We start from the raw sequence: 23,996 nt of genomic DNA, 5'->3' as shown, positions 1-23,996 counted from the left end.
TGCACCACCAGGGAAGTCCCCTGGATTCTCTTTTATCTCATGCTTTATATTTTATGTTGAATCATGCTTTTTGGTTTGTATACTACTAATGAAAGAATCATATTCTAAACAGAGCAATGTCCCTCATATCTGGTACTTATTACTGTTTCCAAAACTATAATTCAGAACTTTATCACTTTATGCCAAAATCCTCTATAATAGCTTAAAATTTCTTCAATATTTAAAAAATATATAAAAGCTTAAAGAAGAAAACAGCAATCATATTCCTGTCAGCCAGAATTAATTATTGTGAATATCTTGGTATATTTGCTTCCAGTGTTTTCAAATAGAAAAATCATTCTATTTTATTCTTCTGGTAATAATGATATATGCTCATTATAAAGATTCCAAATAATGCGGAAAAACACAGAGATGAAAGTTTAAGAAACCATACCAAATATCATTAGGTGATTCACTATCCCTGACGTCTTTGGAGTGATTGATCTATTGTTTTGTAAAAGTAGGACTTATATTATTAAACTTAATTTGACATGAATTTAATAGGAAGGGAAAAGGCTGAATTAAATCCAGCAAATTGGGACTTCCCTGGCGGTCCAGTGGTTAAGACTTCGCCTTCCAATACAGGGGGTGTGGGTCCGATCCCTGGTCGGGAGCTAAGATCCCACATGCCTCGTGGCCAAAAAACCAAAACAGAAGCAATATTGTAAAAAATTCAATAAAGACTTTAAAACCACATCAAAAAGATAAAAAATACAATAAACCCAACAAATCATTAAGCCTCAAATAAATATTTCTTTACCACAAGATTCCTGTGAATTAAAAAAATTCCTTTGCATGGGTTGGCAAATTTTTTCTTAAAGGGCCAGAGAGTAAAAATTTTAAGCTGTCTCAGTCTATTTTTATAGCTGGAAAGTAGCATAAACAATATGGAAACAAATGGGTGAAGCTGTGTTCCAATGAAACTTTACTTACAAAAACAGGTGGTTCACCCTCAGGCAGTGATTTGTGGACCCCTGCTCCATTGTTAAATAAAGGCAATTATGAAAAACATTTAGGTTTTTTTTCATCACATGTTTTTATTTTGGATAACATATCCCAGCTTCAAAAGATGGCGAACATTAGAACTTTCTTGCTACTCCCATCTCCTCTGCCTCACCTCCCAATTTTGTATTATATTATTTTTACATTGTCCAGATTTATAATATTCACATTCTCTTTTGAAACCATCATTGCTATGATTGTTTGGTATTAGTTCTACATGTGAATGGATCCAGTGCTCATCAACAGTCCTTCTGTCAGGGCTTCTTTATGCTTGAGTTCTTTATTTTGGTGGATTATTAAATTGCCTGGCATTGGTTATCAAGCAGTTCTTTCCAACAAGTGTTCATGGGTATTTTACTTCCCTGAACCTTTATACTTGAATTACACCCGGGGCCATCTTATCTTAAAACTCTGTAGACTACACCATTGTCTTCCACAAAGAATATAATGAAATTGGATGCCAACCTGATTTTTTACCCCTTGTAGGTGATTTTTCTTTCTGCCTGGATGTCTGAAGCATTCTCTGCCTTTCAAGTTCAAGTGTTTAACTAGGAAATACCTTTATATTAAATATTCTAAATCAAAATTTCCTGGGATTTAATGTTTTCTTTCCACCTGCAGATTCAGTTCTTTCTTCACTTCCGGAATGTGCTCTTAAATTACAGCATTAGATACATCTTCTCTTTCATTTGCTGGGTTCTCTCTGTGAGGGACATCAAGTGTCCTTAAATGTTGGCTCATCTTTATCTTTCATAGTGTGGTTCCTAACTATTCGTTCTCTCCTGGTTCCTTTTAGAATAGAACACTGAGTTTTAGCTGAGCACATGGCTATCCAGTTAAAGACCACATTTCCCAGTGTCCCCTGTGGCTAAATGGAGACGTGAAGCCAATAAGATGTGGCAGAAGTGATACGTATAACCTCTGTGGCATCTCCTTAGAGTGCTTGCCCTGGACTATTTTTATCCTTCCTACAGACTGAAACGTGGGTGTGTAAAGGAGCCAGCTTCAACCATTGAAATGAAAATGTCCTATAACCACAGGAATGAGGAGGTGATGGAGCATCAAGATAGAAGGAACCATATTTTGGATGACCTCCTGGAGGAGATCCTGCCAGACTGGGACTTCTTACCTGTGGACTCTTTTGTGAGTGAGAAGAAACTAATTTATTTAAGGCATTATATTTTTGGATTTCTTTGTTACAGCAGCTTAGCTGGTAACAAACTAATATGCATATCTGTTAACTTCTAATTAATCTCCTTTATTTTTTCCTCTGCATTTACTGTGCTTACAGTCTTTTCTCCATGTCAGTATTTCAGTATTCAGCAGTATCTGTTCTGTTCTTTCTATTTATAGTTTACTTATTAGTTCCATAAAGTATTTTGGTATTCAATTTATTTCCTTATGTCTGCAACCTCCCTTTTTATCTCATTCTGCTATTTTATCATCTCATGGTTGAGCTCTAGTTTTACTTAATTTATGCTTCTATCAAGCTGTGCTACAATGTGAAGAAATTGTGAGAAAATTCCTTCTGTTCCTTGAGTTAGGTTTTTTCCTAGATTAGGCTTTGTCTTTTGCAGCCCATGATTCTCCCTCCCTCCTCAGCTCTTTTTGTTTTGTTAGCTGTGGGTGAAATACTGACATGTATGTAATAGATCATTAGTGACTGTGTCATTTCTTTTCCCCTTGTACATACTTGGGCAGCTATGTACAGACATTTTACTTGCTCTGATATAGTATCTCCTCCCCCATTGTCTGGTACCAATGTGTTTTCTCTCCCAACATCTGAAAACTGTATTCTGGATTTTCACCACCTTTCTGTGACCTGAGGGCATAGGTGGGAGAAGCCTCTGTTTTAGGACATACATGGTTTTTGTTAAAATATGTGGATGCTCCTCCGTCTCCTGAGATTTTGATGAACGTATTGTATCAGGGTTTGCTCTACCCAATCGAGGATGAAACCATCCCTCCCTACCCCCACCCCCAGGGCTTTGGAACATTTTGGTGGGATCTTGAAGTAGTCACTTCTTTCAGGAAGAATCAGACACATTATTTACTTTAATTTCACTTGTTTCTTCCAAGTTCCCTTGTCAGAAGAGAAAAAAGATAAGAATGCCGCTTGGTGGTCTTCTCTCCATATTTTGTAGTATTTCTGAGAATCCCAATATTTTGAGAATTTACCAGTAGTATTTCTAAGGACTGGGGAGGGGTTAGGCTTGGAGCTGTGCTGCACCCTCTAACTCTGCTCCAGAATCTCCTGCTTGGTGAATTTAAGAAATTGTGCACAACCTTCAGGGCCATATTCAGCAACCCTGTCCCAGCACTCCTCCTCATCTGTTGGATGGGGAAACTAAAACTCAGGGAAAATGGCTGGACCACATGTCTAATCTGCCTTTTAGTTCAGAAGCACAACTAAAATGCATGTCACTGTTTCATGGCCCAGTGCTTTTTACTATATTTTCTTGCTTCCTGAGTTCTTGAAACTTTAGAGCAAAACACAGCTCAGGTCATCAGCTTTACTATATCCTCATAGTAAAGCTCTACCACTCCGTGTCCTATCTCACTCCTTTCCAAGTGCCGTTTAACTTAGATACAGTAGGAGTCTCACCTTCTCTCAGACTAAGGATTACCAGTATTCTTGGAGCCTGGAGAGGCTTCTGTAGCAGAAAAGCAAGAACCCTGAGCTTGGAGCACTGGATTTGAGTCCCAGCTCTGCCATTTAATTAGCAATGTAGGGGTGGGGGTGGGAGGGGGATAAGTCATTTATCTTCTCTGAGTCTCAGTTCTATCTTCTGTAAAATAGGGATATTCTTATCTGCAGGGCAGCTGAATTTTATGTAAAGGATTTGTTCCTGGAGGCATTTCATAATTGTAAACCACATAATTCAAGACAGCTAGACAAAGAATGGCAGATATGGCAAAGACTGCTGGTGGACCTTCAGTGTGCTACTTAGCCAGAAACTACATTTCCCAGGCCCTATGGTAGCTTCCTGTGTCTTTGTGACAAGTTCTGGCCAGCAGTATAGGAATTGTAGTGATTCTACCAGTTGGAATACAGACAAGATGGTGGGAGTGTAGCAGCCATCTTAGATCACAAGATAGAAAATGGCCTGTTCAGGAGGACAGAGCAGTAAAATGGTAAGTGTGTGGGTACCTGGCATTGTAGAGCTGCCGTGTCAGCCATAAACTGCTCTGCTCAAACTGTGACGTGAGAAAACATTAATTATTGTCACATTTAATCTACTGGGTTTTTTTAATATAAATTTATTTATTTATGGCTGCGTTGGGTCTTTGTTGCTGCGCACGGACTTTCTCTAGTTGCAGCGAGCGGGGGCTACTCTTCATTGCGGTGTGCGGGCTTCTCATTGCAGTGGCTTCTCTTGTTGTGGAGCACAGGCCCTAGGCATGCAGGCTTCAGTAGTTGTGGCATGCGGGCTCAGTAGTTGTGGAGCACGGGCTTAATTGCTCCAGGGTATGTGGGATGTTCCCAGACCAGGGCTCAAACCCATGTCCCCTGCACTGGCAGGCAGACTCCCAACTACTGCGCCATCAGGGAAGCCCCTAATCTACTGTTATGTGTTACACTTGCTAAACTCATATTCTAAATAACACAGGATATTTTTATTTACTCAAGTGGTGCCTTCCTGTGGAAACTTAAGCTTAAATATATCTTAAATTCACTCAGATTGATCCAGCTTTGAAAGAAAATGAAATTTTATTGTTTTTTAAATTGGGGGGCATTTGAATTATTTCAAACTTTGTGTATAAAGCAAGAATTATTTTACATCATGGTATTTCAAGTTTATATAATTCAATTTAACATAAAATTCATCATTACTGACCTTCCATAAGGCCATTGGTAGGAATTAATGTGTTAATATATGGAGATGCACACCATAAACTTTTTTTCCTACCAGAAACTGGGTTTTATTTTTGTTTCACATTTTATTGTAGTATAACTTTTTTTTAAAGGCACAAATCATAAAGTCATCAACTGATAAATTTTTACAAAGTGGACGCTGTGGGTCACCAGCCTCCAGAACAAGAGGTACAGCATTACAAGCACCCCAGGGGCCCCTCTCTTGCTCCTCCCAGTCACTACTATAACCCAAAGGTAACCACTATTCTGAATTCTGTTATCAGCTATTATTTTTTCTGTTTGTGAACTTTACATAAATGGATTATTACAGTATGTATTCTTTTGTATCTGGCTTTTTTCTTTTAAAATTGGTGTGAGGTTTACCCATATTTTTATATATAGCAGTATGTTCACACTATGGACTTTTAAGTATTGATTTTGAGTTATAAATTATATTTATAGCTATAACCATTAAGACTTGAGCCTGCAACCTCCCCCTTTTTTTGCATTGCTTATGATGTTCCTTCTGGAATATTCTCTCTCTTTTTCTCAACTCTGGCTACTAAATTCCTGTCACCTTTTAACAATTGGCTTAAAGGTAACGTCCTCTAGGAAATTACCTCTGATCTCTTCCTCCTCTGAGTTCCTATAGCTTTTCTTTGTACTTTGCTTATTACATTTACAACATATATTTTAAGTATTTGTATAGTACCCTGGTGGCATTACATAATCCAGAACTCATTTAATTCTGTCTTGTTTTCTCAACTGAAGAAGAAATAGAGCCATAAAAGTTTTAAAAAATATAACCACTTAAGACTTATTGGAAAGTAGCAATTAACATAACCATATTAATAGCAAATATTTTTCATTTTGATAAAGATAGCATTATACAATGGCAAGACTAAAAAGTGACCTAGTTACAACTGTGATAATGATAGAGTAGCTTATTACAGACTAATCCTCCTGAAGATAACAATCATAAATTCTGGATAAAATATTTTTTTAAAAACCAACTATTTGAAGGTACTGAGATAAATTGAAAACAGGCAGAAGCTAGAAGGGAGTTGATGTTGAAAGAAGGGAACTGTAACAGTTGAGATTTATGTGTGTGTGACTTTGGTCCGAAAGTACTTCTCAGTCCATGAGATGCAAAGTGGCTATAATTTAGGAAGAAAGGCACAGTCTTACTGGCTAAGGAAGTAAGAGGATGAAGTTTAGGGCTGTCATAAAGGCTGAAAATGAAGGGGAATCCCAGAAAGGAGGAATTTGCAAGGCAGGGATCCATAATTTGCAAATAAATAGCATGCAAATCCTTGGCTGACCTTTGAACTACACATATATGGAAGAGATTCTAAGAAGCCCAGCAAAGATGCAACAGTTAACAATTCGAAAAAAACTGAGCAGAGATTCCAGCTGCTACCCACCAAGGGCAGAGTTTGGAATTTGAGTCTCACCAAATTAATTGCCTGCTTGAACAAGAATTAACACATTCTAGAGCATGGTGACAGAATTCAGAGTCTATGCAACACATTATTTATAATGTCCTCAACGCTATAATGTCCTCAATGCTAAGAAAAAGGAAAATATTATCCACACAAGAGAAATAGTCATCAATAGAAACAGACCCTGGAGGTGATGAACCAGTTTACTGCACAGATTGTGGTGATGGTTTCACCACACTCATCAAGTTGTATACACTAAATATGTACAGATTTTGTATGTCAATCATGCCTTAATAAATTAGTTTTTAAAAAAAGAAAGATATCAAGATAATCCAGAGAGTAGAATTAGCAGATAAGGACTTTAAAGCTGTTATTACACATATTTTAAAAACCTTAAAGAAAAATATTATCATAATGAATTAACAGATGGAAAATCTTGGTTGAAAAATGAAAACTATAAAAAAAGAACTAAAGGGAAATTTTAGAACTGAAAAGTAAAATGTCTGAAATGAAAAGCTTGTTGGATAGGCTTGACAGCAGTTTGGAGTGAGCAAAAGAAAGGGTAGTGAACTTGAAGAGAGATCAGTAGATGTTATCTAATCTAAAGAACAAAAAGAAAAAAATATTTAAAAAATGAATAGATCCTCAGTGACCTGTGAACAATATCATGTTGTATATTTTGTATGTAATTGAAGTCCCAGAAAGAGAGGAGAAAGAGAAATGTGGAGAAAAGTATTAAAGAAATAATGGCCAAAATGTTCCCCAGTTTTCTGGAAAACATAAACTTATAGATCCTAGAAGCTCAATGAATCTCAAGGAGCATAAAGACAAAGAAAATTGCACATGGACACATCATGATCAAACCCCTGGAGAACAAAGACAGAGAAAAACTTGAAAGTAGCCAGAAAAGAAAGAAAAACAAAAAGACGCGTTATATACAGGGAATCAATGATCTGAATGATTACTAACTTCTCATCAGAAACAATGGAACTTTAAAGCATTAATTAAAAAAACCCAAAACCTGGGAACTCAAAATTCTCTATAAAGGCAATATAAAGACTTTTTTTTGGATAAAAGAAGACACATAAGCAGTATGTGTTACAAGAAATGCTTAAAAGAAGTTTTTTAGGCTGACAGAAAATGATGCAAGATGGAAACTCAGAACTCTATAGTAAATATAAAAGACTATATATTTTTCTCCTCTTAATTTCTCTTAAAGACAATTGACTGTTTAAGGCAAAAAAATACAACATATTGTGCAGTTTACAATACATGTAAGTTACCTGACAACAAAAGCACAAAGAATTGAGAGGTAAATAGATTCTATAGTTTGCAGGTTCCTTACATTGTATGTGAACTGGTGCAATATTAACTCCAAGGAAACTCTAATAAGTTAAGGATGCATACTGTAATCCCTAGGGCAACCAGTAAAAATAATACAAAGAGGTATAACCTAAAAGCCAATAAAACAGAATATTAAAATTTTTTTTAAAAAAAATCACATAATCCTAAGTCAGGCAGGAAACAAAGGGACAAAAAAGAGTTGGACAAAATAGAAAACAAGTAGAAAAATGGCCGTTCTAAATCAAATCATGTCAATACTTACATTAAATGGAAATGGACTAACTGTTAATTAAAAAACAGAGGTTAGCAGGCTGGATTTTCAAAACAAGATACAACTATAAGCTATCTATAAGAGATGGATTTTAGTTTTAAAGACACAGATTGAAGTAATAACAACAAAAAAGAGATTTATATATCATGTAAACAGTAAGTGAAAGAAGGAGTGGCTATATTAATATCAAAGTAGAATTTAAGACAAGGAGTATTATCAAAGAGAAAGAGGGATAAAAAGCTCAATTAGTTGAGAAAACATAAAAATCATAAACATGTATGCCTCTGATAACATTAACACAAAAAAATGGAATAAAAATGATTAAAACTAAAGAAAGAAATAGACAAATCTTTGATTAGAGTTGAAGATTTTTAAATTCCACCCTCAGTACGTTGTAGAACAAATAGATTTTAAGAATCATTAGGAATATAGAAGATCTTGGGAATTCCCTGGTGGTCCAGTCGTAGGACTCCATGCTGTCACTGCTGAGGGCCTGGGTTCAGTCCCCGGTTGGGGAACTAATATCCCACAAGCCACGTGGCACGGCCAAAAAAAAAAAAAAGTAAGGTCTTATCAACGTGGGTTTGATTACAGAAACTAAGTATTCTCTAAATAATGAAAAAAATATATAGAAAATCTGAGTATCACCAATAGCCACCCTGACCTAACTGATATTTATAGACCACTACAACCAACAATGGTGAGATATACATTCTTTTCAAGTGTACATGAAACATTCACTAAAATAAATTATATCCTGAGCCACAAAATAAGTCTCGATCAATTTCAAAAGATTTGAATCTTATAGAGTATTTTCTTTGTTGCCAGTGGAATTAAATTAGAATTCAGTAAGAATGAGAAAACTGGGGCTTCCCTGGTGGCACAGTGGTTAAGAATCCACCTGCCAATGCAGGGGTCACGGGTTCGAGTCGGGGAAGATCCCACATGCCACGGAGCAACTAAGCCCCGTACGCCACAACTACTGAGCCTGTGCTCTAGAGCCTGCGAGCCACAAGTACTGAAGCCTGCGTACCTAGAGCCCATGCTCCACAACAAGAGAAGCCACCGCAATGAGAAGCCTGCGCACTGCAAGGAAGAGTAGCCCCCGCTCACCACGACTAGAGAAAGCCCACGTGCAGCAATGAAGACCCAACGCAGCCAAAAATAAAATTAATTAATAAAAAAAAAAGAATGAGAAAACTAAAAATAAATTAAAAATCCCCAAATATGTGGAAATTTTTTTTTTTGTTTTTTTTTTTGCGGTACGCGGGGCTCTCACTGTTGTGGCCTCTCCCGTTGTGGAGCACAGGCTCCGGCCATGGCTCACGGGCCCAGCCGCTCCGTGGCATGCGGGATCTTCCCGGACCGGGGCATGAACCCGTGTCCCCTGCATCGGCAGGCGGACCCTCAACCACTGCGCCACCAGGGAAGCCCAAATATGTGGAAATTTAACAACACACTCACAAGTCAAAGAAAAAAATCATTAGAGACATTTTGAACTGAATGATCATGAAAATGCAACATATCAAAATTTGTGAGATGCAGCTAAAAACACTGCTTAGAGGGAAACTTATCAGTCTAAATGCTTATTTTAGAAAATAAGAAAGGTCTAAAATCAATGATCTAAGATTCTATCTTAAAAAGCTTAAAAAAAGAGTAAAATAAACTCAAAATAAGTAAAAGGAAGAGAATAAAAAAGATAAGAGGAGAAATACATGAAATAGAAAACAAATAACAGAGAAAATCAACAAAGCCTAAAGTGATTCTTAGAAAAGATTAATAAAATTGATAAACCCCAGCAAGAATGATCAAGAAAAAGAGAAAGCATCAATTACCAATATCAGGAATAAGGAAGAAAGAGAAAAGAGAACAAGAGAGATAGGAAGAGAAAAAGAAAGAAGAAGGGAGGGAGGGAGGGAGGAAGAGAAAAGGCACCCACAGGGTCACCGTTCTCAGAACTGGAAAGGGTCTTAGGATAATAAAAGGGTAGTTAGTAGCAGAAGTGACCCTGGGATTGTGAACAGACTCAAAGAATGTGGTGAGTAGAGATGACCATGGAGGAGATGCCAAAAGAAATATTATTTGGAACACACAGAAGTCTGAAGTACAAACATCTGCACACCTCACAGGCCCTGAACAGTACATCACATTAAAAAAAAAAGTGGAGTTTGTTATGATGCCCCAAAGCCCCCAAGAAAATATTAAATCCCAGTAAAATGTGAATGAAGATGGAAAAAATGTAATGTTTTCTAAAAATTTTTCCATTAAAAATAGTTAAAAATAGTTAAAATAAAATCCAGCCCTTAAGCAAAATTTCTCAAAGTTTGTTCCTTTGAATATGGTTCTATAGCTGTTCTGCAAAGAGGGTTCTGAGGAAATTTTGCTAACATTGCTAATGGCATCGGCCCCTCTCCTCCTAAAGATTCTTAATGTACATCAGCATGTTAGTGACTGCAGCTGGCCTAGTTGTATGACAGTCAGCCTGTCTCTCTTTAACCTCATGGTCACCACTTTTACAGGACCACAAAACCCTCCTTTCATGGGATACCTATTAACATTCCAAGGAACCAGTATTCTTTGGAATACATATTGGAAAAAACTGATCAAAGGATTAAAACATAGCTAACAACAGTACTTGCTGTAATTTGTTACTATTAGACCATTCTGCAAAGTTAAAACATAAGTGATAACTTGATTTTACATGAAACTTTTCTTTAAAGGAACTTGAAATACAATGGACTCAGGATTTTCTGATAGATTCAGACTGACAAAAATCTAACTATTTTTGGTTCTATTTTGTCTCTCTATAGTAGCATTAAGTGTAGAATTCCAATAGAAATTTTTAAAAACTGGAAGAGTAATCACTCCAGATTGAAAAAAATCTAGAAAAGTGAAAGAATAATAAAGTACTGGCATTTCACCTGCATGTTTATTACATCTCATACAAGAAAAAAAAATTGGGGGTTACTTATGCTTGTGATCTTTGCATAATGGTGAATATTAATACCACACCTTCACTCAAACATTGTCACAGGACATGGAAAGGAAAGCAACAGGAATACCTCTGCCTTCTATATAATTTTTTTATGTAAACCTAGGGCTATGTATTACAAATTGATGCTTACAATCTACTGTCTCACCCTTTACTAGCGACTACATGAGAGGCGATGAGTTTAAATGGTAGTCCTTTCAGTTAAGATCTAAGAAAGTCTTTGCGAGTAGTTTATTGTTTTTTGTAATTATTTTTGCTATTGATATTTATTCCCTTATTATAGAACAGTGTGTCAGTCTCTAGGCATTTTTGTTTAAATACTGGCTAGGGTCACAAGTGAAATGAAGTTTGGTCCTCATTTACCTCATACTAGCCGTTGGGTTGGCACGCAGCTGCAGAACTGCTGGGGCTCTTTTTATTTAATTTGGCATCCTTTCCTGAGCAGTATTGAGACTTTTAGTTCAATGACTCCACTGGGCTTTGCCATAATTTCTATGTTGTATCAGTAAAGTCTTCAGAAGAGATGCCTAAGCAAACCTGAAAGCAGGCTAGGAATGCTTCTAGTTCAGGTGTTTTTAAGTCAATGAAGGAATTGACTCCCCAATACAAATTAAGTCCATTAAAAATTACAACAGTATTCATTTAGTAAAAAATCTGATTTTTAAAGTATATTAGATCAGCTTAATACCATGTGTGTGTGTTAAGAGTTTGTCCTTTTTGCACAGATTCTCTTGGAATAATTTTCCTAGACTCCGAATCAGACTGTCAAAAAAATACATGTCTAAATTTTGAGTTAGCCGCATGTTAATTACATGACTTGGTCATATATCTTAACCTGTACAATCCTGAGAGTATTATGGGAATAATGATCTCTCTGACATGCTCTGAGTATGCAGTGATAACACATAAAAGTCACTAGGACAGGGTCAGGTATATAATAGGTCATCAATAAATGCTTCGTTAAATGTATTAATGGAAGATGAAGACATCAATGCCTTCTGTGAATTTTACTTCCACAGTCAGAAGAGAAAACAGCTTCATCTGGTCTGCTTTCCTGTATTACATGTCCTATGTTGATGGGCATAAATGCCCAATATTCCTTTGGAACAGAGCCAAAGGAAAGAGATTTTGAGTGGAATCAGAATTATAGATTGTCAGAACTGGATGATATCTTAGAGATGATTTGATCCAGTGCCCTAAGTTTACAAATGAGCAAATTAAGTCCCAAAGAGTATAAGTGATTTGCCCAAAAATCACAGAAAGTTAGTGACAAATCCAGGACTGGAGCCCAATGTAAACAGGGACTTTTCTTGTAATGGGGATTGTTAATATTGTATGAGGCTAACAGTGTTTTTAAAAATCTTCCTTTTCATCAAAAAGTCTACAAATAAAAAATGCTGGAGAGGATATGGAGAAAAGGGAACCCTCCTACACTGTTGGGGAGAATGTAAATTGTTGCAGCCATTATGGAGAACAGTATGGAGGTTCCTTAAAAAACTAAAACAGAGTTACCATATGATCCAGCAATCCCACTCCTGGGCATATATCCAGAGAAAACCCTAATTCGATAAGATACATGTACCCCAATGTTCATAGCAGCACTAGTTACAATAGCCAAGACATGGAAGCAACCTGAGTGTCCATCGACAGATGAATGCATAAAGAAAATGTGGTACACACGCACACACACACACACACACACACACACACACACACACACACATATACAATGGAATATTACTCAGCCATAAAAAAGAATGAAATAATGCCATTTGCAACAACATGGATGGACCTAGAAATTATCATACTAAATGATAAGTCAGACAGAGAAAGACAAATATCATATGGTATCACTTATATGTGGAATCTAAAAAAACGGTACAAATGAATTTATTTACAAAATAGAAACAGAATAGACATAGAAAACAAACTGGTTACCAAAGGGGAAGGTGTGGGGAAAGATAGATTAGGAGCTTGTGATTAACAGATACATACTACTTTATATAAAATAGATAACTAACAAGGACCTACTGTATAGTACAGTAAGTATACTCAATATTTTGTAATAACCTATAAGGGAAAAGAATATATATATATATATATATATATATATATATATATATATATATATATATATAACTGAATCACTTTTCTGTACACCAGAAACTAACACAACATTATAAATCCACTATACTTCAATTAAAAAAAAAAATCTTCCAGGACTTCCCTGGCGGTCCAGTGGTTAGGACTCTGAGCTTCCATTGCAGGGACATGGATTCGAGCCCTAGTCGGGGAGCTAAGATCCCGCATGCCACGTGACAATCTTCCTTCAACTACCTTGAAAAATAGTTCCCTTTTATGGTTTTTTTTTTTCTTTTTTAACATTTTATTTAATCCATCTGGAGTTTTCTTTTGTATAGAATGTAAGGTTAGAATTAACTTAATGCTTTTTCCCCCAAATATTTAGCCAAATGATTCAGCACTATTTACCTAGCAGATCCTCCGTTTCCTACTGACTTAGTGTCACCTTTATTACACTTTCAGTTATTTTTTATACTAAAGTCAATATCTATGCTCATTTCTTTTATTCTATTAATTAATCTGTTAATTTTTGTGCCCAGAGGATGCTATTATAATTGTTGTAATTTTTTTAATTATTATTTTTTCTTAATTTTAATTTTATGTTGGCAAATAGTTGATTAACAATGTTGTGTTAGTTTCAGGTGTACAGCAAAGTTATTCAATTATACATATACATGTATCTATTCTTTTTCAAATTCTTTTCCCATATAGATTATTACAGAATACTGAGCAGAGTTCTCTGTGCTATACAGTAGGTCCTTTTTGGTTATCTATTTTAAATATAGCAGTGTGTATATGTCAATTCCAAACTCCCAATCTATAATTGTTGTAATTATATCATATGTTTTAATAAGAAGTATGGAAAGTTCACCTTCATTAATCTTCTTTAGGGGAAAAAAATGAAGCCTTTGGCCATTTATTTTTTAAGATGATGAACACTGGCAAGTTGGAAAGAATTAATATTCCATGCAAACCAAATAAAACCCATAAGAATTTTGAATGGAATTACATTAAATATAAAGATTAATTTGTAAAGAACTGGCATTTTTATTATAATCGTTTTTCCTTTTCAGGAGTATGATATATATTTTATTTATTCAACTGTTCTTTGACATCGCTCAGTAAATTCATGTAAAGACTTTAAAGCATGCAACGATAACCTAGGAATGAGAAAATTAATTCTACCTGAAGAGATCTGGGAAGACATTTTTATGGCCCGAAAGAGGAGAGCTCTACAAATGTAGTCAAATGAGGTACATGGTATTTCATTACTTAACTTGACATAGCCTAACTCAATTATACAATTCCTTAAGAACTTGTTACTCAAAGTCATTAACCACATACACACATCAAGAGTAAATTTTCATTGGATTCTGACCAGATCAGGCACTATGCTTGATGTTGGAAATATGGTCCCTGCCCTCAAAGGGGTTTGCAATCTAGTTGGGGGGAGTTTCCATGCTAAAAGTACCAGCTCTAGAGAGTAGATCTTAAATGTTCTTACCACACACACACTCACACAAAAGGTAATTATATGAGGTGATAGAAGTGTTAACTAACCTTATTGTCATAATCATTAAATACATAATCATGTATCTAATCATCACATTGTACACCTTAAATTTACACAATATTATATGTCAATTATATTTCAGTACAGCTAGGGAAAAAAAGTACCAGCTCCTCTTATTGTTCTAATCCTTGTGTTAATGTAGCTTCTCACTAAGTGGTTTGATCTTTTACTTCTATTCCCAGATCAAGGTAGAGAAATTTCTCCACAAATTTCTTGGTCATCAAGGAAGTAATTATTGGCAGGATCCCAGCTCTGCCCCTCAGATGCAGGTTAAAATCACCATCCTCAAAGCTACCTGGAGGTGGATTAAGGTGGAATAAGGATTAAGAATGCCAACTTGGAAGTCAGACTGGGTGTTTGAATTATGACCCTTTGACCTCTAGTTGTGTGACTTTGGGTAAGTTATTTAACCACCTTTGCCTCAGTTTCCCCAAATATAAAATGAAAATAGTGGGCTTCCCTGGTGGCGCAGTGGTTGAGAGTCTGCCTGCCGATGCAGGGGACACAGGTTCATGCCCCAGTCTGGGAAGATCCCACATGCCACGGAGCGGCTGGGCCCGTGAGCCATGGCCGCTGAGCCTGTGCGTCCAGAGCCTGTGCTCCATAACGGGAGGGGCCACAACAGTGAGAGGCCCGCGTACAGCAAAAAAAAAAAAAAAAAAATGAAAGTAGTAATAGTACTTAACTTGTAGAGTTAGTGCGAGGATTACATGAGACAATCCATCTATATTGTGCTTAACACCATGCCCAACACAGAGAAGGACTCAGAAGTGCATTATTTAATGTGCAGTTTCCTGAGCAAGTTATACATTTCAGCTTAGAGTGCAGCTCTGCTTGGTGGCACAGCTAGGTGTCCTGTAGATTCTCCAGGCTAGAACATGGAGGTTCTAGTGGGGGAATTATCCTCCCCTCTAGTAAAATCTAGGTCCTACTCTTGAAACTACTGGTAAATGGAATAATAAACCCAAGACTGTGGAAAGATGGTGACAGGTACTTCCCCTGGAATTTCAATGTTTTCAATTAAATGATAATTCCATAATGAGAAGGTTACAGTTTTGAAAATCCTTCACTGAAAGAGTCAATCCTTTTTTCCCCTAAATTGTGGTTATATTGAATGAATCCAGTATTAGGTATCAAGTACATCTTTACATGGATGGAGAAGAGGATGTTGGGACAATAGTTTCTTGGTAGTCAGCTACCTCTCTGGGGTGATTGCCTGTTTTCACTTTACAGCTTCTCCTGATAACCTTCCATAAGGATGGGCCCCTTTAAGTTAAAGATGGAAGAGGGTATTTTGAAACTCAGAGAAGAGTTTTCTTAGAAACATCTTAAACAAGCTGGTAAGATCCCCCGGCAAACTCATGTGAGATGTTAGTACAACTGAATCTAATGACTGGACATTTCTGGGTCTCTCACCAGCAAGGCATGGGGAAAGGAGAATTCTTTTCCTCTCATGGCTCTGGTGGCTTGGGAAACATGGGGAGATACGGGAAGCACAGCGTTTCTCGTCAAGAAATCCCCCAAGAATACTTCTTTTTATGGGCTGCTTCCTTCTCACGTCCTTTTCTTATTTTTCTCTTTTTCTTCCATATGCATCCTGTTTCTTCCAGCCAGGGATTCTTTCCTCCTCTGGGTAGTACAATTACTTGGGTAGGAAGTTTAGAGTAGTGACAAGAAGATATGTTCCCCTACCCCTGTCCCCAACTCTGAGTGTGAAACCAGAAAAATAAATAAATGATCAATGTGGCCAGCTCCATGTAGAAGTTGATTTAAAAGACCCAGCCCCCGAATAGGAACGTAGTCTATTTCGTGTCATCAAAGAAACAAGACGTCAGCTGAAGGTGAGTGGTCTTTTCTACTAGGAAATTAGTAAAGAGGAAGGCATTGGTTAAGAACACAGGCTCTAATATCAGATAGGCCTGGACTTGAATCTGGGCCCTACCACTTACTAATTGTAAGACTGGAGCAAGTAACTTAATTTCTCTTAGCCGTAGTTTTTTTCAATCAAGAGGGGGTAATATCATTCATCCCACAGGGATAAATGTGGTTGTGGATATAAGCAGCTCAGCGCGGTACAACATAATTCATAGTCAAGTCCAAGCAGACAGTGGCCATTTATTATAAAATGTTGAATCAGAGAGTCAGAATTTCTCAGTGCCCCTAAAGCACTCACTTCACAAGGATGTATTCATATCCCTTTGGCAGAAGTAGCTTCACAGATGGATGCATCAGACTATAAATGTGTGATGCTGCTCACCATGAAGATCATCCAACTAATTACCCTTAGTCAGTTTCCCTGTTCACTAAGCAGGCTTCTAACGGGGCTTTCTGTGTAGCTTTGTAATAAGGATACAATATGCTCATCAGATCAGACTGACTTGAACATTCAGGTCTGTTTGGCCATTATAGCTCTCCTTAGAATAAATAAAGTGGTGTTCCAGTTTGTACATCAGCCTCTTGTGAGTCCAGCTGCACCCAAGAGATTGATCAACTCTGACAAAATCAATCTCTAATCCTACAAAGTCAAGCATTATACCCTGAACTGCACCAAAGTAATAGCACGTCAGGGGGGCTCTGAGATGCAAATTGCTGACCTGCAAGACAGGTATAGCCTGGAGACTACTTTCTTTGACCACATAGGGTTTTTATTTATTTATTATAACTTTATTTTATTTATTTATTTTTGGCTGCGTTGGGTTTTCGTTGCTGCTCGCAGGCTTTCTCTAGTTACTGCGAGCGGGGGGCTACTCTTCATTGCGGTGCGCGGGCTTCTCATTGTGGTGGCTTCACTTGTTGTGGAGCACAGGCTCTAGGCACGTGGCTTCAGTAGTTGTGGCACATGGGCTCAGTAGTTGTGGCTCTTGGGCTCTAGAGAGCAGGCTCAGTAGTTGTGGCACACGGGCTTAGTTGCTCTGCGGCATGTGGGATCTTCCTGGACCAGGGATTGAACCTGTGCCCCCTGCATTGGCAGGTGGATTTTTTTTTTTTTTTTTTTTTTTTTGCGGTACGCGGGCCTCTCACCGTTGTGGCCTCTCCTGCTGCGGAGCACAGGCTCTGGACGCGCAGGCCCAGCGGCCATGGCTCACGGGCCCAACTGCTCCGCGGCATAAGGGATCCCCCTGGACCAGGGCACGAACCCACATCCCCTGCATCGGCAGGCAGACTCCCAACCACTGCGCCACTAGGGAAGCCCGGCAGGTGGATTCTTAACCACTGCTCCACCAGGGAAGTCCCAGCATAGGGTTTTTAAAATCAACTGAGCAAATATTTAAAAATCGGGAGATTTCACCAAAAATGTGAATACGAGTTTCCAGCTTCTTATGAAAACCCAGCCAAAAGATTAGAGCTGAGGCATCTGTTTCCTGTAGGGAGGTCCTGTCTCCTCAGTTCAGAGTCCCAGCTCTTACACCTGGTCATTTCAGTCAGTTATCACCTGCCTGGCCTAAGAGTACTTACTTTTGTGATTCCTGTTCTAAATAAGAACACTTTGGAGAGTTTCTTAGGGTTTTTACTCCTTCCAAAAGAGGGGGAAAGTCAGGAAGGAAAAAACCTATGGAACACCATTTAGTATAAACAGATGATAAATTTGGAAACACACCCATATTTCAGGAAACACTTGGATTAAGATAGTCTCCTGGGCACTTGTTTGCACGAGTAGATGGGACCATAGGGAGTTGGTGAGAGGCTGGGATTGGGGGAGGGGTGCTGAGGCTGATAATTGACAGAGAGGAAGTGGGTGGTGTGGGGGCAGGAGGGGAAGAGAAGGGCAGCAAATGTTTGCAAGGAATCGACCACTCCTATTCTTTTTTTTTTTTTTTTTTTTGCGGTAGGCGGGCCTCTTACTGTTGTGGCCTCTCCCGTTGCGGAGCACAGGCTCTGGACGCGCAGGCTCAGCGGCCATGGCTCATGGGCCCAGACGCTCAGCGGCACGTCGGATCCCGGACAGGGGCACGAACCCGCGTCCCCTGCATCGGCAGGCGAACTCTTAACCACTGCGCCACCAGGGAAGCCCCACTCCTATTCTTTATCCTTCTCTCTCCACAACTCTTGTCCCAAACAAAATCTGCTTTTGACCAACGTTGGAGGAAAAGGTAAAACAGGGTGGGGATTAGGGATGGAGTAACCGGTAGAAACCTAGGCAGCAGTGGGGTATTCAGCATTAGGACAGAAAGAGAGCTTAAGAGGAAATAGCTATCCAGCTAGACTGGCCAGCTCTGAGTGGCCATTCATATGAAAGGGACAGAGAGTTGTATGTATAGGGTGAGGTGCTGCCTATAGAATTCTAATCAGGCAGTTTCATGAACTTCTAACAAGTTCAGCAGATAGCGCTATTCAAGAAATCTTTGTACCCAAAGGGAGAGGAAATAAAGTTTAATAACCAATGAGGAGGGGCTTCCCTGGTGGCACAGTGGTTAAGAATCCGCCTGCTAATGCAGGGGACATGGGTTCGAGCCCTGGTCTGGGAAGATCCCACATGTCTTGGAGCAGCTAAGCCCGTGTGCCACAACTACTGAGCCTGTGCTCTACAGCCCGTGCTCCGCAACAAGAGAAGCCACCGCAATGAGAAGCCCGCGCACCGCAACGACGAGTAGCCCCTGCTCTCCACAACTAGAGAAAGCCTGTGCGCAGCAACAAAGACCCAACACACCCAAAAATAAATAAATAATACGTAAAAAAAGAAATAACCAATTAGGACATCAAGGGAGAGAGGTTGTTCAGGAGAATTCTCAAGCTGCCCTTCAGTTAAAGCATCTGGAGAAGTGATGTAATCTCAGAAACTGTCTGCCTTAAGCCCTTCTCTTTATGATCTAGACTGAGGTCACACAGTTAGATTTCAGTGGCCCATTCAAGGGCACCCATCAATTGGCTCTACACATCGAACCACATCTTTTTGTTTCTTCCTTTATAAAAATTCAACATGATTAGGCAAAGCTCTAACCATCCTCCATTACTTTCATTATTCTTCATCTCTGCCTTTGCTTCTATTGCTTCCAGTGCTTAAAATACATGCCACCTCTGCTTTCAGCCATGTCCATCAGTTCCACTAAGGCCTATCTTAAAGCTTGCCTCCATCCATCAGTTATAATGACCACTACTTTGTCTGCCCTGAGAGACTGGCGGTCCCATAAGGCAGCAAAGGAGGCACTTTAATCTGGGAGTCACACCATTGGGGCTGTGGCTGTAATGATGACTCTGAATAAGCCAATTTGTCTTCTCAGCGTACAGACGAGGAATCTCAGTCTTTAGAGGCTAAGTGATGTACCTGTGATAACTTGACTTATAGCAGCAGAGGCAGGATTAGCACCCAAGTCCTCCGACTCTTCTCTCAGTCTATGGTTCTTTCCACTAACTGTGTGCATGGTTGCTTTCAGACCTCTTAGTTCCCAACCATAAACAGATGTATTCAGACTATCATTGAAGATAGAGATGGAAATTACAAGGCTATATAAATGGAGCATTTTGGTGGCATATCATCCCAACTTTACAGTCTTTACAGATCTCCTCCAAATAAATATCTCCTGGGCTCTCATTACACATTCTGATTCAGAAGCTGTGCTTTTAAAGAAAGTATAGGGTGGATCACTCTAGACTGTGGGTACTTACTTCTTTTCCACCAAAGAAGTTTTAAAAGGCTAGGAACGTATATTTGAATTCAAGTACAGGTTAAGGTACAATGGGTTAGAATATTGGAGAACACAGCAATAGTATTTATTCATCTCAAGTACCTCTCAGTAGATAATTAAACTGGGCCATGATAAAAAACAATTCTATTAGGCCCGTTTCTCTTGTGGCTAATGCTGTTGTGCTACTTGCTGTAGTATTTTTCCTTCGCTTCATTTTAAACAGAGCACTTACTGTAATATTGGGAGCATTACCACTTTCCTCCTTGCAATAAAAAAAAGCAACAGTAGACAAAAACATGAAGTTTTATATCTTCACTCATGAAGATACAACTCATGAAAATATGAATGGCAATCTAGATATAGCCACTTTTTTTGGTGGGTTTCCTGCACCATCAACTAAGAAGTGGCTCTTTCATCCATAAAGAATAGAGTTTGTAGGATTCTTCTCTGTTCTGATGCACACTTTGCCCCACGCTTGGTGTTTGTGTGTAAGAAAAGATCTATCGCAGAGAGTTCTAACTTTTGCGCGGGGTGTGTGTCATGAACCTCTTTGGCAGTCTGGTGAAGGCTATGGATCCTTTCTGAGAATAATGTTATTATAAATGCATAAAATAATATACACTGGGAACCAATTATACTGAAATACATTTCTATCCATGGACCCCTTGTGTCTTAAGCCTATCATAGCGCTGACTCAGGCTCCTCCATCTACCTAATTTTTAGTTTTTCAAAGTGAAATCATAAGGTTAGGAACACAGCCTCTTAGTACGGAGTCAAACAGATATCAAAACTCAAGTCCAGGGCTTCCCTGGTGGCGCAGTGGTTGAGAGTCCACCTGCCGATGCAGGGGACACGGGTTCATGCCCCGGTCCGGGAAGATCCCACATGCCGCGGAGCGGCTGGGCCCGTGAGCCATGGCCACTGAGCCTGCACGTCCGGATCCTGTGCTCTGCAACGGGAGAGGCCACAACAGTGAGAGAGGCCCACGTACTGCAAAAAACAAACAAACAAACAATAACAGCAAAAAAAACTCAAGTCCAAAGCCCAAGTCACAAAGTGCAAAGACATTGGATCACATCAGGGAGCAGGGCTAGCTAGTTAGCAGGTGGCTGCTGACCTGGGATGAGTCCAGGGCAATGCAAAGGCTCTCTTCCTGCATCCCCCAAATCCCTCTTCTCCCTGTTCACTCATGCTTGAAATCCCTTAATAGAGTCTAACTCCTTTAGTTTAATTAAATAGAGGATTTACTCTTGATAAAAAGCAAAAACCCATGGGAGAGGTAAATTCTCTATGCCAAAGATTTTCAAATTTATTTTTAGCAGTAGAATCTATTTTTCAGATGCATTCTTTTTTTTTTTTTTTTTTTTTGGGGGTACGTGGGCCTCTCACTGCTGTGGCCTCTCCCGTTGCGGAGCACAGGCTCCGGACGCACAGGCTCAGCAGCCATGGCTCACGGGCCTAGCTGCTCCGCAGCATGTGGGATCCTCCTGGACCGGGGCACGAACCCGTGTCCCCTGCATCGGCAGGCGGACTCTCAACCACTGCGCCACCAGGGAAGCCCCAGATGCATTCTTAAATAGAATGCTGATATGTAAATAAATGCAAGTTTTATACAAATTTAGTATAATGTTATATGTTGTATTATATAAAAATAAGAATTCATATATATTTATATGTACTCATATATAAATCAACATTGGAAACAGGCTATTTTGATAAAGGCAAATTATGACATCAAGAGCTATAGATAATAGCTGCAATCTTACATCCATCAGAGCATACACCTTATTTCTGTATTATATTTTACCTGCACAAGATGGAGAAAATCCTGACCTAAATAGATAAGTAATTTGTAGCTAACAGTTTGTTCTGGCACTTATAATCTCAGGATTTTCTTCAATTAAAATGATCCAGAAGTTTGAAGACTAGTAGGAATTCTTGTTTCAGAGTAGAATCACTAATAATATTTATCAACTGTTCATATTACTTAGTAATTAAGGATTAGTACTTAATTTGGGGAAATTTGACAAGATTAGTAAACCATTTGAATCCTGAATTCCTTACTTACTTCATAACCTTAGGCAAGTAGCTTAATCTTAGTCTCAGTTTCCTCATGTGTAAAATTATTATGAAAAGAGCATGTATTTTATAGGTGTAAAGGTTAAGTAAGATAGTGTACGTAAAGCACTTAACACAGTGTCTGGCATACTTAATGAGGGCTATTATTACTGAAGAGTTGAACGACCAAAAGTACTTTTCAAATCTCCCATGTACCATTTTAAGATGTTCATCATGTCCCATTTAAATTTATTTTCAAATATCTCAGCACCCTTCTTTTTCAGATATTCACTCAGTTTCAAAACAGTCTAAATTTGTTTTGCACAATGAATCCAAAATTTTAAGATGACGTTTCATTGCTGACCTTTTATCTGCAGATGTAAACCAAGTAACATTGCAACCCTGCAATGCCAAATGAAGATCGTATAGCACATTTTGAATCAGGTAAGACCCAACCCCAAATTAAAATGAGCGCTGAAACAATTTATAATGCTATATATTATCATGATGCAACATGCATTATTATAATTGTACAGTTGACTATTATGCCGTGCCAAACGTGTACCAGAGAGCTTGTCTGGCTTTTAATGGCTGGGAGCACACAGGTGGTGTATGTAATACTAATACCAGCTAATGTTAATGACATGCTTACCCGGGGCTAGGCACTGCTTTAAGACCTTGACATGTATTAGCTCATTTAATCTTCACTTATTTGTCCTGTGTGATTATTATAGGAGTGTATATGAGCAGATGTGCATTTCAAAATATGACTAGTACACAGATAAACCCTATCTAATTAAAAAACGCCCTTATAAGAAATTCAAATGCGCACGTGCACACACACACACATACACACACATACATGTGTGTGCGTCCATGTGCTCGTGGAGTTAACCAAATAGCACAAATTAATGCATTGATGGTACCTAATGCATTAGAATTTGGTATCAAACTTAGGTATGTATGTATTGTACTTTATTACACTTCAAATTGCTTAAATATTTATCATAAAAATGAAAAATGAATTAAATGCTTGCAGGCTCCCTGAAGCTTATTGGAGCTCTCCATAACAATTTGAAAACCAAAGCATTAAACCTTATTACTCATTTACACTGGAGTGTGAAAGGAGCCAAATCAGATCCTCTTCTGCACACAAAGGTGTAAAAAAGGGAGAAGTATGAGATTTTTAATATTCATTAATTTTTCAGAAAGACAGGAACATTATTACGCACCTACTATGTTCCAGCAAAGTCAATATATTATCTATAATCCCCATAACACCCTTGCCTAGTAGACACCATGATTCTGATGTTACAGAAGAGGAAACGGAGGACCTGAGATGTTAATTTGCTTACCTCGGGGTACACAACTGGAAAAATGGCAGGTAGGACCCAAACTCTGATCCATTCAATTCCAAGCCCTTCCTACCACCCCAGACTGCCTCCCATCTAGCCTCCCCATTTTATAAACCAGGAAAATGAGAACGAGCGAGCTCGAGTAACTGGCCCCTAGGAACAGCTAGTTGGTGGCCAGGCTGTTACAAGAATCCAGGAGCAAGGATGTTTCCCTAGGTAAACTCCATCAGATGGCCCAGTGGGAGGGTGCCCTGTGCCTGCTGGGAGCCAGCAAAACCACTACTTCACTTCTAGACTTGGCATCAGGTAACATAGCTTCAGGGCAGGGACTGGATGGATGAGACCAATTAGTCCTCTT

General features: G+C 38.6%; 1 protein-coding gene and 1 long non-coding RNA gene across 2 annotated transcripts in view; one reads left to right on the top strand and one right to left on the bottom strand.

The window, feature by feature from the left end:
* LOC109552341 (uncharacterized) overlaps positions 1 to 14,442 on the top strand; it is a 176,747-nt gene extending 162,305 nt beyond the window's left edge. Inside the window, exons 6-7 of the long non-coding RNA XR_004525218.2 lie at positions 2,016 to 2,184; positions 14,102 to 14,442. This is a non-coding gene — a long non-coding RNA (uncharacterized lncRNA). The remainder of the gene's footprint in view (positions 1 to 2,015; positions 2,185 to 14,101) is intronic.
* The window catches only part of IQCH (IQ motif containing H), a 113,505-nt gene that overhangs the window by 49,256 nt on the left and 40,253 nt on the right, over positions 1 to 23,996 (bottom strand). The window lies entirely within an intron of this gene.

This window comes from Tursiops truncatus, chromosome 2 (genome assembly GCF_011762595.2).
Source record: "Tursiops truncatus isolate mTurTru1 chromosome 2, mTurTru1.mat.Y, whole genome shotgun sequence".
In the NCBI taxonomy this organism is placed as follows: Eukaryota; Metazoa; Chordata; class Mammalia; order Artiodactyla; family Delphinidae; genus Tursiops; species Tursiops truncatus.
The sequence above is the reverse complement of the archived record's forward strand: the minus strand, read 5'-3'. Positions and strand labels throughout refer to the sequence as shown.